Below are 14,367 nucleotides of genomic sequence, written 5' to 3'. Positions count from 1 at the left end.
ATTTTGGTTTGTGTTCAACCGTAGACATCACGTTTTTCGTCTGTTGTTTTGATCGTGTGATCATACTCTAATAAATTATATTATGTTCACCTTCAACGCTGCGCATTGGTCCTCCTCCTTAGACGATCGTGACAGAAGAAACCACTAAGATGTGACCAAGCAGCGTGTCCAGGAGCCATCGCCAGGGAGATCCCTAACCGATCTCCTTCGCCTCCTCGACTGGGTCAAGCCGAGTGAGGAAGAGAAGGGCTTGACTTTGTGGCAGAAGGGCGAAAGGCTGGCGAGGGACATGGAGACCTGGTCCACAGGTAGGAGAAACGGCCAGAACATTTTTAGGGGGGGGCTAACGCCGTGGACGACGGGCCAGCAGGAGACCGCGGCAGAGCGGCCCAGCGGATTGGCAGAGGAGGCCGCCAGGTTACGGGGGCCACTGGTCGAAGAGGGGGTGGAAGATGTAGAGGCACGGCGAGAGGTACTGGCGTGTGTTGCCAGTCCGGTCCGGCCTGTTCCTGATCCCCACGTAGGGCCAGTGGTGTGTGTTCCCAGTACGGTCCGGCCTGTTCCTGCCACTCGCACCAAGTCTACGGTGCGCATCGCCAGCTCGGCCCGGCCCATTCCTGCTCCCCGCACCAAGTCAGTGGTGCGCGTCACCAGCCCAGTCCGGCACGTTCCTGCTCCCCGCACCGAGTCAGGGGTGCGCGTCGTCAGCCCGGCACGGCCCGTTCCTGCTCCCCGCACCAAGTCAGGGGTGCGCTTCGTCAGCCCGGCTCGGCCCGCTCCTGCTCCCCACACCAAGCCAGTGGTGTGCGTCGTCAGTCCGGCACGGCCCGTGCCTGTTCCACCGGTGGCGGGTCCGGTACCGGTCAGGTGCTGCGTCACGCCGGAGCTAGAGCAATCCGCCCCACCAGTGTTCAGTTCAGCTCTGGTCAGCAGAGCCAGACCGGACCAGGGGTACTTTGGGGGGTTGGAGAGGGAGTGGGGATCAGGCCCTGAGCCGGATCCGCCGCCAAGGCGGAGTGCCCACCCGGTCCCTCCCCTGTGGTATTTAGTTGGCGCGGTCGGAGTCCGCGCCTTTAGTGGGGGGTACTGTCACGCCCTGGCTCTGGGGACACTGTTATGTTGAGCCAGGGTGTGTATTCTATGTTTGTATTTCTATGTTGGCCTGAGTGACTCCCAATCAGAGGCAACGAGTGTCAGCTGGTTGTCTCTGATTGGGAGCCATATTTAACTGTCTGTCTTTCACTTTGTGTTTGTGGTTTCTTGTGCTATTTTGGTTTGTGTTCAACCGTAGACATCACGTTTTTCGTCTGTTGTTTTGATCGTGTGATCATACTCTAATAAATTATATTATGTTCACCTTCAACGCTGCGCATTGGTCCTCCTCCTTAGACGATCGTGACAGTAGTGCAGTGAGATGCAGTGCCTTAGACCGCTGCGCCACTCGGGAGCACATGTAGAGATAGAGGACAGAGAAAAGCCAACCCCCGATATAATTTGGGATGCCTTTGAGGCATATATTAGGGGAATGATAATCTCATACTCTGCAAAATTTCGAAAAATAAAAATATATCACTTTCTTAGAAAAAGCCCATAAAAATTATTTAGAAGGTAAAGAAGAAAATAAAATGTCCAAATATGGAATACGATATTTTCCTTTTGAAGAGAGCCACAACTACAGTTTAAACTCAAATAAAGCGTACTCCTTAATGGAAAATAAACCTGGTAAATATCTTGCAGCTCTCACAAAACAAATACACGCTAAACCAGTTACAATTGTAGAAAATAAAATAAAATTTTAAAAGCTTTTATGAAAATGTGTATTAATCAGCATTAGTTGGACGGATCCTATAGCCTTCTTAGACTCAACAACCCTGAAGCAGTTATCAGCAGACAAAAAATTAACACTAAAAACAGAGATCACCCAAGAATAAATATTAGATATTGTTAAAACATTCACACAGAGAAAAGCACCAGGAAAGGATGGCTTTCCCCGAGAATTATATTCAACATTTTGACAAAGTAGCGCCCCTATTTACATAAATGACATGTCACTCAATTCAGTACTTCCTAGTTCCATGTATCAAACAGATATTTCAGTTATATCAAAACCAGGAAAATCTGGAGAGTCCCCTTCTGATTATAGACCCATGTCACGCCCTGACCTTAGAGATCCCTTTTATTCTCTATTTGGTTAGGTCAGGATGTGATTTGGGTGGGCATTCTAGTTTGTCTATTTCTTTGTTGGCCGGGTATGGTTCCCAATCAGAGGCAGCTGTCTATCGTTGTCTCTGATTGGGAATCATACTTAGGCAGTCGTTTTCCCACATTAGTTTGTGAGATCTTGGTTTTGTGTAGTGGCTTTGTAGCCTGCAGTACTTTACGTTCGTGTGTATTATTGTTGTTTGGTCTGTGTTCATTTATTGAATTAAAATGTTTGCCTACCACGCTGCACCTTGGTCCGAGCCGTCAATCCACGAGCATGACAACCCATAAGTTTATAAATTGTGACAATAAAATAATAACAAAGCTTATAAGCAATAGAATAGTACATATCAATCAAACAGGGTTTATTAAAAATAGACACAAACAAATACAAGAACATGTTTCAGTTGAATACAATACGCAAAAAAACGAGATATAGATTTATCAATAATGCTTTTTTTCAGTAATACATTCTTTTAAAAAATATACTCGGTCATAAGACTTTATAAGGGAAAATACAATTCATAGAGTAAAAAGGAAAGTTTTACATCTTCCTATGTGTGAGGGTGATTTTAACCTTCCAGACATGGAACTGTATCAACTTGCTATCCAATACTTTTAATTGTGACATATAGTTAAATACACTAAAGAGGAACAATGGGTACATATTGAAGATGCGCATACTCATCCCCAGAATCTTTTTACGTGTCTATTTTCAAATGATAAAGCTAAGAACATTAACAACTTCATAGTTAAGAACACTATAACAATATGGAAGAAAAATAAACGTATTCTACGAGAACCAATATCACTCCCTAAAACAACAAACCTAATCCTTGGATAGCTTTTCAGAATTCACAGATAAATTGGTCCACATGGAAAACTAAAGCCATAGAAACCGTAAATTACTTGGTAACAGGAAAAGCATTTCCATGACAGAATTAAAAAGCAATTTTGGACTGACCAATGTAGATATTTTCAAATACATGCAACTTAAAAGTTACATATCACTGAATGTCGATTTGAAATATTTTGGACATCAGAGCAACCTTGAGGGAATCATATTTGAGTCAGAAAAGGATGTTCATATGATAGATCATACCTTTGATGATATAGTGGTAGCAATACATGGCATGGGGGGGGGTGTTGCTGTCTATTTACAGAGCCACATTCCAGTAAAGCTTAGAGAGGATCTCATGTCAAATACTGTTGAAGTAATATGGCTACAGGTTCATCTGCCTCACCTAAAGCCCATTCTTGTAGGAAGTTGCTATAGACCACCAAGTGCTAACAGTCAGTATCTGGATAATATGTGTGAAATTCTTGATAATTACATTTTTACATTTTAGTCATTTAGCAGACGCTCTTATCCAGAGCGACTTACGGTTAGTGAGTGCATACATTTTTTTTCATACTGTATGTGATATCAACAGAGAGGTATATATTTTGGGTGACCTAAATATTGACTGGCTTTCTTCAAGCTGCCCACTTAAGAAAAAGCTTCAAACTGTAACCAGTGCCTGCAACCTGGTTCAGGTTATCAGACAACCTACCCAGGTATTTACAAGCAGCACAGGCATGAAATCATCCACATGTATTGATCACATCTTTACTAATGCTGCAGAAATATGCTGTAAAGCAGTATCCAAATCCATCAGATGTACAGTAGTGATCACAGTATGGTAGCCATATCAAGGATAACCAAAGTTCCAAAGGCTGGACCTAATATTGTGTATAAGAGGCCCTACAAGAGGTTTTGTAGTGATTCCTATGTTGATGATATAAATAATATTTGCTGGTCTGTGTTGTGTAATGAGGAGCAACCAGATGCTGCACATGACACATTTATGAAATTGCTTACTGCAGTTACTAATAAGCATGCACCCATTAAGAAAATGACTGTAAAAACGGTTAAAACCCTGTGCATTGATGAGGAATTGAAAAATGTTATGGTTGAGAGGGATGAGGCAAAAGGAATGGCAAATAAGCTGCATAAACGATTGGCAAACCTACTGCAAATTGAGAAATCATGTGACTAAACTGAACAAAAAGAAGAAGAAACTATACTATACTACTTTTCAGGCTGCCTTTGGGGAGTTTTGCCACCTAGAGTTTCTATGGTTTTGATTACATTTAGCCACTTTTACCCCCAATTCTGCCGCAAACGACAGTGGGAGAAGCTGTCTGTGCAACAGAAGTCACAGCAACCACGTACACACAGCCAGACAGAAAAGCACAAGAGGAGGGGCGAAAACGCTACGTCGGGCAGTGTTGCCAACTCCTCAGTAAGGAGTTTGCATAATTGGCCATGTGCATGTAATTGTGATGGACGCTGTAGGAGAGTGGAATAACGTCAGACAAAAAGTGAGTAAAAAGCTGCGCGAGGACTGGGCCGCCTGTGGCCCCCACCCCCACGGCAGCACCCGCTGCTTGTTGAGAAGAGTAAGAACGATACGTGCTTTCACGTCAGAGTCTCCAATAACACCAGAAAAAGTCGTTAGATTTGTCGCTAGTCGCTTTTTTGAAAATGTGTCGCTAGAGGGGTCTGAATACTCGCTAAATATAGCGACAAAGTCGCTAAGTTGGCAACACTGACGTCGGGGACTGCAGCTGTGCGGCGTTGCAACCTGCTCTCAGAGCATTTCAGCCAGCCATCCAGCCGCACCAAGGCAGGTTGGTTCTGTGAAGTCATTGCGGCGAGGGCAAAATCTTATTTTGCGACAAATCATGGAGCCATTAGCTATTTTCACTGAAGAATAGTTGGCAACACTAGCCAGTTTCACCAAGTATGGATTCCAGCTGCCATCGTAGGCTATTACATGTTAATAATTAATTGAGCATAACTCCAGTCGGACAGTTTGTTCCAAAGGTTGCTGCTGGCATAGGCTGCCTAGTACCTGCACAGTTTGGTGAATCATTTTGCACTTATTTTTCTTAAGTTATACATTGTGGAATCAACAATAGCATGATAATTGTATCAGATGTGTTTTCATTGTAATACACATGCATGGTATTTACTTGAGGACCTGATATCAGGTGTTGCTTCAAGATATCTGACGGATATCTATCTGTAATACAGAGCATTTCTGAATGATGGCAAGAGGGAGATTACATGGCCAGGCGTCCTCAAATGATCGTGTTCATCCTACTGAGATTGTGCTGGTGGGAAAAGTTGGAAGAGTGCTACAGGAAACACCATCCTTGGTAGGGAGGTGTTCAAGTCATCATGTAGTGGTTCAGCTATTACAAAGACTTGTGAGAGGGAGCCAGACTATGTGTGTGGGAGGGTGATCTCTCTAGTTGATACTACAGGACTGGACTGTGTAAAGGTGACCCATAATGAATTTATCAGGTCATTATACCAGAAAACAGTGGGAATCAACAGTATCTTTCTGCTGGTGATCCAGTTGGGCAGATTCACAGAGGAGCAGGAAGCAGCGATACAAAAGCTGGAGGACTTTTTTGGTGAGAGCGTGAGAGAGTTCACCTTTATTCTATTCACATATGGAGACTACCTAAGGAATTCTATAGAGGACTTTATCCAAAAGGCAGGTAAACCGCTGGGACACATTGTTGAGAGGTATGGTCACGGTTACCATGTGTTCAACAATGAGTCTGGTCACCCAAGTCAAGTGACAGAACTATTTGAGAAGATTGACACAATGATTTCACACAGAGTTGACCTCTGAATTAACTCATACTTTTTCATCAGTTCAAGGACATCACACTCATACAAACTATAAAAGCAATCCCAGCAACACTTTGAACATTGAACTATTGGGACAGACAGGCACTGGAAAGAGTGCAAGTGGAAATGTAATCCTGGGGGAAAGTATTTTTCCTTCACGTGCAAGCTCTTTACCAGTTACTACAGAGTGTAGGGTAGAGGAGAAGCAAATGTCAGGGACAGAGGTTAGGGTCATTGATCCCCCTGACTTCTATGATGAAGAGGCTGATGAATCAGCTAGCAAGGAACAGGTTAAGATATGCAGAGACCACTGTCAGACTGGGACTTGTGTTTACTGTAGCTCAGTTGGTAGAGCATGGTGCTTGCAACACCGGGGTTGTGGGTTCGATTCCCACGAGGGGCCAGTATGAAAAATGTATGCTCTCACTAACTGTAAGTCGCTCTGGATAAGATCGTCTGCTAAATGACAAAAATGAAATGTAAATGTACTATGAAACAAATATTAATGATATAAATGATAGTAAAAAGCTTTGGAGCACATTAAATGAAATGTTGGGCAAAAAGGCAAACTCAGCTCCATCATTCATTTAATCAGTGGCTCATTCATCACAAAACCCACTTATATTGCCAACTACTTTAATGATTTTTTAATTGGCAAGATTAGCAAATTTAGGAATGACATGCCAGCAACTAACACAGAACCTACACATCCAAGTATAACTGACCAAATTATGAAAGACAAGCATTTTCATTTTGAATTCCGTAAAGTAAGTGTGGAAGAGGTGAAAAAAATGATTGTTGTATATCAATGACAAGCCACCTGGGTCTGACAACTTGGATGAAAAATTGCTGAGGATGATAGCGAACGATATTGCCACTCCTATTTGCCATCTCTTCAATCTAAGCTTACAAAAAAGTGCGTGCCCTCAGGCCTGGAGGGAAGCAAAAGTCATTCCGCTACCCAAGAACCATAAACCACCCTTTACAGGCTAAAATAGCTGACTAATCAGCCTGTTACCAGCTCTTAGTACATTTTTGGAAAAAGTTTGACCAGATACAATGCTATTTTATAGTAAATAAATTAACAACAGACTTACAGCACGCTTATAGTGAAGGGCATTGAACATGCACATGCAGAGAGAGAGAGGTGGAAAGATTCAAACACAACATAGCTGCAGACAGAGAGGAAAATCAATAAGTGTCAGCTTTTCAATAAGCTCTGCGGCCTTGCGTAAACTCTTCATCACACAGGCGGCACTGGCATCGCACTGAGTCTGGACAGAATGGAATTCTCTCTGTCAGCGGCCTCAAAAATCGCTATGGAGGGAGTGACAAAGAGAAAGGTGAGTGTGTTTTAATCAAGACATTTACACTCCAAATATCTCGCGCGCACGCACGCAGGCACGCACAATACCACACACACAGGCTCGCATATACGCACGCACACACACACGCACGCAAACACACAGACATGAACAAGTAAGCAGAGTGAAAAAAAAGTTGACAAACCTATAGGGTTACTGACCTCAAGTTCCTTTCTCTCATCGTTCAAGAAATCATTGTTGATGTGAAGTGCAATCAATAGGTATTGAAGTACAATTCACCCAAATTGAAAACATCTCCGTAGCTATTCACGTGTCGCCATTGTGTTGAGCCCTCACTTGAACTATTGGCGGGAGGGCCAGTAATGTGATGTCTCAGTTGTCTATGGACCCTGGTTAAAAGTATAAAAAGGGAATAGGGTGCCATTTGGGACGCGGCCCAAGAGAGTGCTAGAACTAGCCACGCCCCTTCCTGGTAACTCCAAACAGGAAATTGCTGCCACCTGATTATATAGTAGTGCTGTCTATACCAAACAAACTCAAAACTGTCATTTCCTAACAGTACATAAAGAGGTAAACTGTAAAATGACTTTGGATGAGCAATAGGGCCCCAAGAACATAATTATTGTTAGCGTCGGTGACTAACATTATGGAAATGTAATTCCAGAGTTGTCTATCGTCGCCCCTGTGTACTGCTCTCTCACCTACGGGGAGGAAAAGGTTATTGGAAATGTTAAGTGTCAAAACCGAGAGGGTCCGGCGCGGAATTAGCAATTCCAAAGTCGATGGCAAGTCTGAACTTTTTCGTAACCATTATATTTATATATAGGGGGGTCAGCATGGTAGGTTGCGCCCTGTCTTTCCGAGGGACCAATTAGCTCTCTCGATGAAAAATGAGATGGCAGGGTCCTGCGGAGATCGGGTTCTACAGTATTTAGTGGGGGGTAAAGGTTTAGGTGGAAATCAGACCCAAAAAATGTTTTTGTCGTTGTGATGAGTTACAGCACAGAATACCACTAGACAAAGTCACAGTCCCTGCTGAGGACTATAGAAGACTACTGTATACAAATCAGCTGAGGCTCTGGATCGAAACCGAGCTGTCAAAAAAAGCAATAAAAGTTGTTGATAAAATCATTTCAAGGCTCACCATTGCTGTATTTTTTCATCCTTTTCTTCTCAAGTATGCAGTGAGCAAGCTAACGTCTAAGTATTTGAGTTTCATAAAACAGCTTAGCTTATAATACACTTCAGACAGGCCAGACAATGGAGACAGCAACTACTCCCAAAGAGGGCTAGAGTTAGAAATCTTTCAGTCTGGCCCCCGTCAGTGACGACGTGCGTGGCTGCAAGCTATATACAAACAACAAGACAAGTGGGGAGATAAAACCAGGGTGTTTGTTTGTGTATAAGAGAGAAAGAGAGAGCGACAAAGCTAGACAGTGAGAATAAGAGAGGGAGAGAGAGGGCGAAAGGGATGCTGAAAGGGTGAGTGAGAGCATTGAACAAGACATATGGGGGATTTAAACACAAACACAGTCAAGACGGTCGCATTGACACTCCAGACATAGACCATAAAGTAGCATCCTCTCTCTCGCTCGCAGTGGGGAAAAAAACACAACACAATGGAGAAACATGGGTATTAAAACTACCCGCGCCCCCAGTCACAAATCTTTCCCTTCGGGGCAGCGGCAGACAGGTAACAACAGCCATAAACAAAGGATGGCTTATTACGTAAAGAAGGTTGCGCCCCCTCATTCCGAGATACCAATTAGCTCTCTCGATGAAAATGGATGGCAGGGTCCTGCGGAGATCGGGTTGTGTTTAGTGGGGGGGTCAAAGGTTTGGGTGGAATTCAGACAGAAAATGTTTTTGGGGTCATTGTGATGAGATACTATCATAGCTATAGGGTGTGTGTAGGCAGCACAGAATACCACTAGAAAAAGTCACAATGCCTGCTGAGCACTATGCTGATATCTTTGGATCAAAACCGAGCTGACAAAAAAAGCAACAAAAGTTGTTTAAAACTAAATAATTATTTCAAAGCTCACCATTGCTGTATTTTTTCTCAATTTCTTAGTAAGCTAAGTTCAGTGAATATTTGAGTGTCATAAACAGTTTAGCTTGTAATATGCAGTACTTCAGAGGCTGGCTATCGAATATCTTCCAGGCCAGACAATGGAGTCAGCAACTACTCCCAGAGAGTTGACGACGTGCGTGGCAGTAAGCTGTATAAAAACAACAAGACAAGTGGGGAGATGAAACCAGGGTGTTTGTGTAAGAGAAAAAGAGAGGGAGAGCGAGGGAGATAGGGATATCGAAAGGTTGAGAGAGAGCAGTGAACAAGACATATGGTAGGATTTAAACAAAACACAGTCAAGACGGGCGCGATGACACTCCAGACGTACACCATAAAGAAGTGTCCTCTCTCGCTCGCAGGGGGGGAAAACACAACACAACGGAGAGACATGGGTATTAAAACTACTCACGCCCCTGGTCACAAATCCTGCCCACGGGATAGCGGCGGACAGGTAACGACAGCCATAAACAAAATAGGCTTATTACTTAAAGAAGAGCTCCTGGGTTCTCTAAAAACCCAGATAGAGAGAGAGCGAGAGAGTGCGAGAGAGAGAGAGCGCGAGAGAGAGAGCGAGAGAGAGAGAGAGAGAGAGAGAGAGAGAGAGAGAGAGAGAGAGAGAGAGAGAGCGAGAGAGAGAGAGAGAGTGCGAGAGAGAGAGATGCAGAGAGAGAGAGATGCGAGAGAGAGAGAGAGAGAGAGAGAGAGAGAGAGAGAGAGAGAGAGAGAGAGAGAGAGAGACGCGGCACAATAGTAAAACAAAGACGAATAAACTATATAAATAAGTAAGGGAACGGAGGAGGACGATGGAATGAGAGAAAAACAGCGAGGTGTAAAGAAGAAGCAACTAAGAGATCAATAATTCTCTCTTGCTGCTGTAGCAGATTTATGTGAATAGAAGGAAAACTTTCCACCCTCGCTCCGCCTCGTTCCTTCTTTCTCCTGGGTTTTAAATTACAGAGACACAGACAGACGGACACACAAGCACACACACACTGACAAAGAAATTGGACATACACACACATGCACGCACAAACACATGCACACATACACACAAACTCACAGATACTGCCACACAAAGCTATTTGAAAGGCCCATCTTGAATGGAAATCTGATCAACACACACAGACACACAGAAAGACACACATACACACTCACTTGCAGTGCAAAGAGTAGCAGTGGCTTGTCATCTAAGTAACTTTCAAGAGTCTTGTTACGGGCAATCATTTATAACATTAAAGATGATACTGTACACAAACAAGCAAAGTATTCAGCGCTACTCATATCTCCACCAGTAATGTAGGAGTCTCTTTTTTGCATCAAATGCCAGGGCTTTCAACTCCCCCAAAAGCACAGATAAAACCCCTGAAAGCATTCTTTTTATCTTTTTTCTTTTGGTCCTGTCTATTCTCCGACAACAGCAGTGCGTGTAAGGTGAGAGTGAGCCGGAGCACTGGCCTGCCACAGATTTCTATTATCTGGAAGTGAGACCTAGCTGGCAGCCACGTCTGGCTGGGTTTCTGTCCTGTCTCCACCCTTCTCCCTTTCCTTTTATAAAGGCCAAGCACATCATAGAGGACCCCACACACAATCTTGCCTAATGTTTTCAGCTGCTGCCCCACCCGGAAGGAGATACAGTGCCTTGCAAAAGTATTCAACCCCCTTGGCGTTTTTCCTATTTTGTTGCATTACAACCTGTAATTTAAATGGATTTTTATTTGGATTTCATGTAATGCTCATACACAACATAGTCCAAATTGGTGAAGTGAAATGAAAAAAATAACTTGTTTAAAAAAATTATACAAAATAAATAACGGAAAAGTGGTGCGTTTATATGTATTCACACCCTTGGCTATGAAGCCCCTAAATAAGATCTGGTGCAACCAATTACCGCCAGAAGTCACATAATTAGTTAAATAAAGTCCACCTGTGTGCAATCTAAGTGTCACATGATCTCAGTATATATACTCCTGTTCTGAAAGGCCCCAGAGTCTGCAACACCACTAAGCAAGGGGCACCACCAAGCAAGCGGCACCATGAAGACCAAGGAGCTCTCCAAACAGGTCAGGGACAAAGTTGTGGAGAAGTATAGATCAGGGTTGGGTTATTAAAAAATATCCAAAACTTTGAACATCCCACGGAGCACCATTAAATCCATTATTAAAAACTGGAAAGAATATGGCACCACAACAAACCTGCCAAGAGAGGGCCACCCACCAAAACTCACGGACCAGGCAAGGAGGGCATTAATCAGAGAGGAAACAAAGAGACCAAAGATAACCCTGAAGGAGCTGCAAAGCTCCACAGCGGAGATTGGAGTATCTGTCCATAGGATCACTTTAGGCCGTACACTCCACAGAGCTGGGTTTTACGGAAGAGTGGCCAGAAACAAGCCATTGCTTAAAGAAAAAAATAAGCAAACACGTTTGGTGTTCGCCAAAAGCCATGTGGGAGACTCCCCAAACATATGGAAGAAGGTACTCTGGTCAGATGAGACTAAAATTGAGTATTTTGCCATCAAGGAAAACGCTATGTCTGGCGCAAACCCAACACCTCTCAGCACCCCGAGAACACCATCCCCACAGTGAAGCATGGTGGTGGCAGCATCATGCTGTGGGGATGTTTTTCATCGGCAGGGACTGGGAAACTGGTCAGAATTGAAGGAATGATGGCGCTAAATACAGGGAAATCCTTGAGGGAAACCTGTTTCAGTCTTCCAGAGATTTGAGACTGGGACGGAGGTTCACCTTCCAACAGGACAATGACCCTAAGCATACTGCTAAAGCAACACTCGAGTGGTTTAAGGGGAAACATTTAAATGTCTTGGAAAGGCCTAGTCCAGGGTTCTTCAATTCCGGTCCTGGAGGGCCGAAACACCTCTGTTTTTCATCCTCTCCTTCTAATCAGGGGCTAATTCAGACCTGGGACACCAGGTGAGTGCAATTAACTACCAGGTAGAAATAAAAAACAGAAGTGTTTTGGCCCTCCAGGACCGGAATTGAAGAACCCTGGCCTAGTCAAAGCCCAGACCTCAATCCAATTGAGAATATGTGGTATGACTTAAAGATTGCTGAACACCAGCGGAACCCATCCAACTTGAAGGAGCTGGAGCAGTTTTGCCTTGAAGAATGAGCAACAATCCCAGTGGCTAGATGTGCCAAGCTTATAGAGTTATACCCCAAGAGACCTGCAGCTGTAATTGCTGCAAAAGGTGGCTCTACAAAGTATTGACTTTAGTTATGCACGCTCAAGTCTTCTGTTTTTTGGTCTTATTTCTTGTTTGTTTCACCCCAAAAAATATTTTGCATCTTCAAAGTGGTAGGCATGTTGTGTAAATCAAATGATACAAACCCCTAAAAAATCTATTTTAAATCCAGGTTGTACGACAACAAAATAGGAAAAATGCCAAGGGGGGTGAATACTTTCGCAAGCCACTGTAAAAGGTCCCACTGTTCAGCAAGAATAGGAGCAGGGCCAGATTAATTCCAATGGCCATCAGGATGCTGAACAGTGGGACATAGGACACATAGGCCCAATACATGGTCAGAGTGTAGACCACAGATACTGAATATGTGTGTTAATAATTATGTTGCCAGTGCTCCATATTGAATGTATTATAGTGTATTTCTTGGTATTACATTTTTGTGTATTTGTATGCTGGCTTCACAAAATGAATGTCCATGTTAATGGACAATAAAGTATATTGTATCGTGTCATTCCTTCCCTTCCTTTGTCCTCCGCTGTGTTGTGTGAAAGAAAAGAGGAAGGGTGGGAAAGGCACAGAGAGAGAGAAAGAGAGGGAGAAGAGAGAGAAATTAAGAGAAAGGGAGAGGGAGAGAGACAGAGAGAGTGAGTGAGACATAAGAGAACCAGAAAGAGACATGAACAGAGGGAAAGAAATTAAGAGAGAACGAGAGAAGGCAAGAGTGTGAGAGAGATAAGGCTCTTTAGAAAGAGGAGGGTGATTCACTCCCCCAGTGGTAGAAATTACAATCGCCATTGTCATTGGGGGGGGGGTCAATTAAAGGTTAGGATGTGAACGCGGCTGTGCGTGGCTCAGAACTCATCCAATTGTATGCTCCCTGGCTAAAGGCAGATAGCAAAGCCTATTAACGCTGCAGTCAAACAACTGTGTGTGTTTGTGTGTGTCAATGTGTGTGATCACACTGCCAGTGTAGAATTATAAACACACCTTTCTCACAGACAGTGCCAAGGCCTGACAAAGAGAAGAAGAAATATTCACTTGTTATGTAAATGCATGTCTTGAGATTCCCTGACCTGAGACAGAAAAAAAAGCACTGATATCTACCCCTGTACTATCAACAACAGCACCATCCGATCAATTGCATTTCTTGCTCCGCTCCAGGTTGTTTTGTGCTTTTCACAATGTTCTGAAATGAGAAATAAGGGAATTCAAATAGGCGACGGCATAATGAATGTGCTCACCTTAATATAATAGCAAACCTCTGCGTCTGTGCTTACATGACCAAAGGGTGTAAGAAATATTGATGCATTATTGAAAAGAAGAGAGAGAAAATGCATTTAGGTTAATATTATACAGTGAGGGAAAAAGGTATTTGATCCCCTGCTGATTTTGTACGTTTGCCCACTGACAAAGAAATGATCAGTCTATAATTTTAATGGTAGGTTTATTTGAACAGTGAGAGACAGAATAACTACAAAAAAATCCAGAAAAACACATGTCAAAAATGTTATAAATTGATTTGCATTTTAATGAGGGAAATAAGTATTTGACCCCCTCTCAATCAGAAATTTCTGGCTCCCAGGTGTCTTTTATACAGGTAACGAGCTGAGATTAGGAGCACACTCTTAAAGGGAGTGCTCCTAATCTCAGTTTGTTACCTGTATAAAAGACACCTGTCCACAGAAGCCATCAATCAATCAGATTCCAAACTCTCCACCATGGCCAAGACCAAAGAGCTCTCCAAGGATGTCAGGGACAAGATTTTAGACCTACACAAGGCTGGAATGGGCTACAAAACCATCGCCAAGCAGCTTGGTGAGAAGGTGACAACAGTTGGTGCGATTAATCGCAAATGGAAGAAACACAAATTAACTGT

This window comes from Coregonus clupeaformis, unplaced genomic scaffold, assembly GCF_020615455.1.
Source record: "Coregonus clupeaformis isolate EN_2021a unplaced genomic scaffold, ASM2061545v1 scaf0511, whole genome shotgun sequence".
NCBI classification, from domain to species: Eukaryota; Metazoa; Chordata; class Actinopteri; order Salmoniformes; family Salmonidae; genus Coregonus; species Coregonus clupeaformis.
This window is presented reverse-complemented; position numbering follows the sequence as displayed.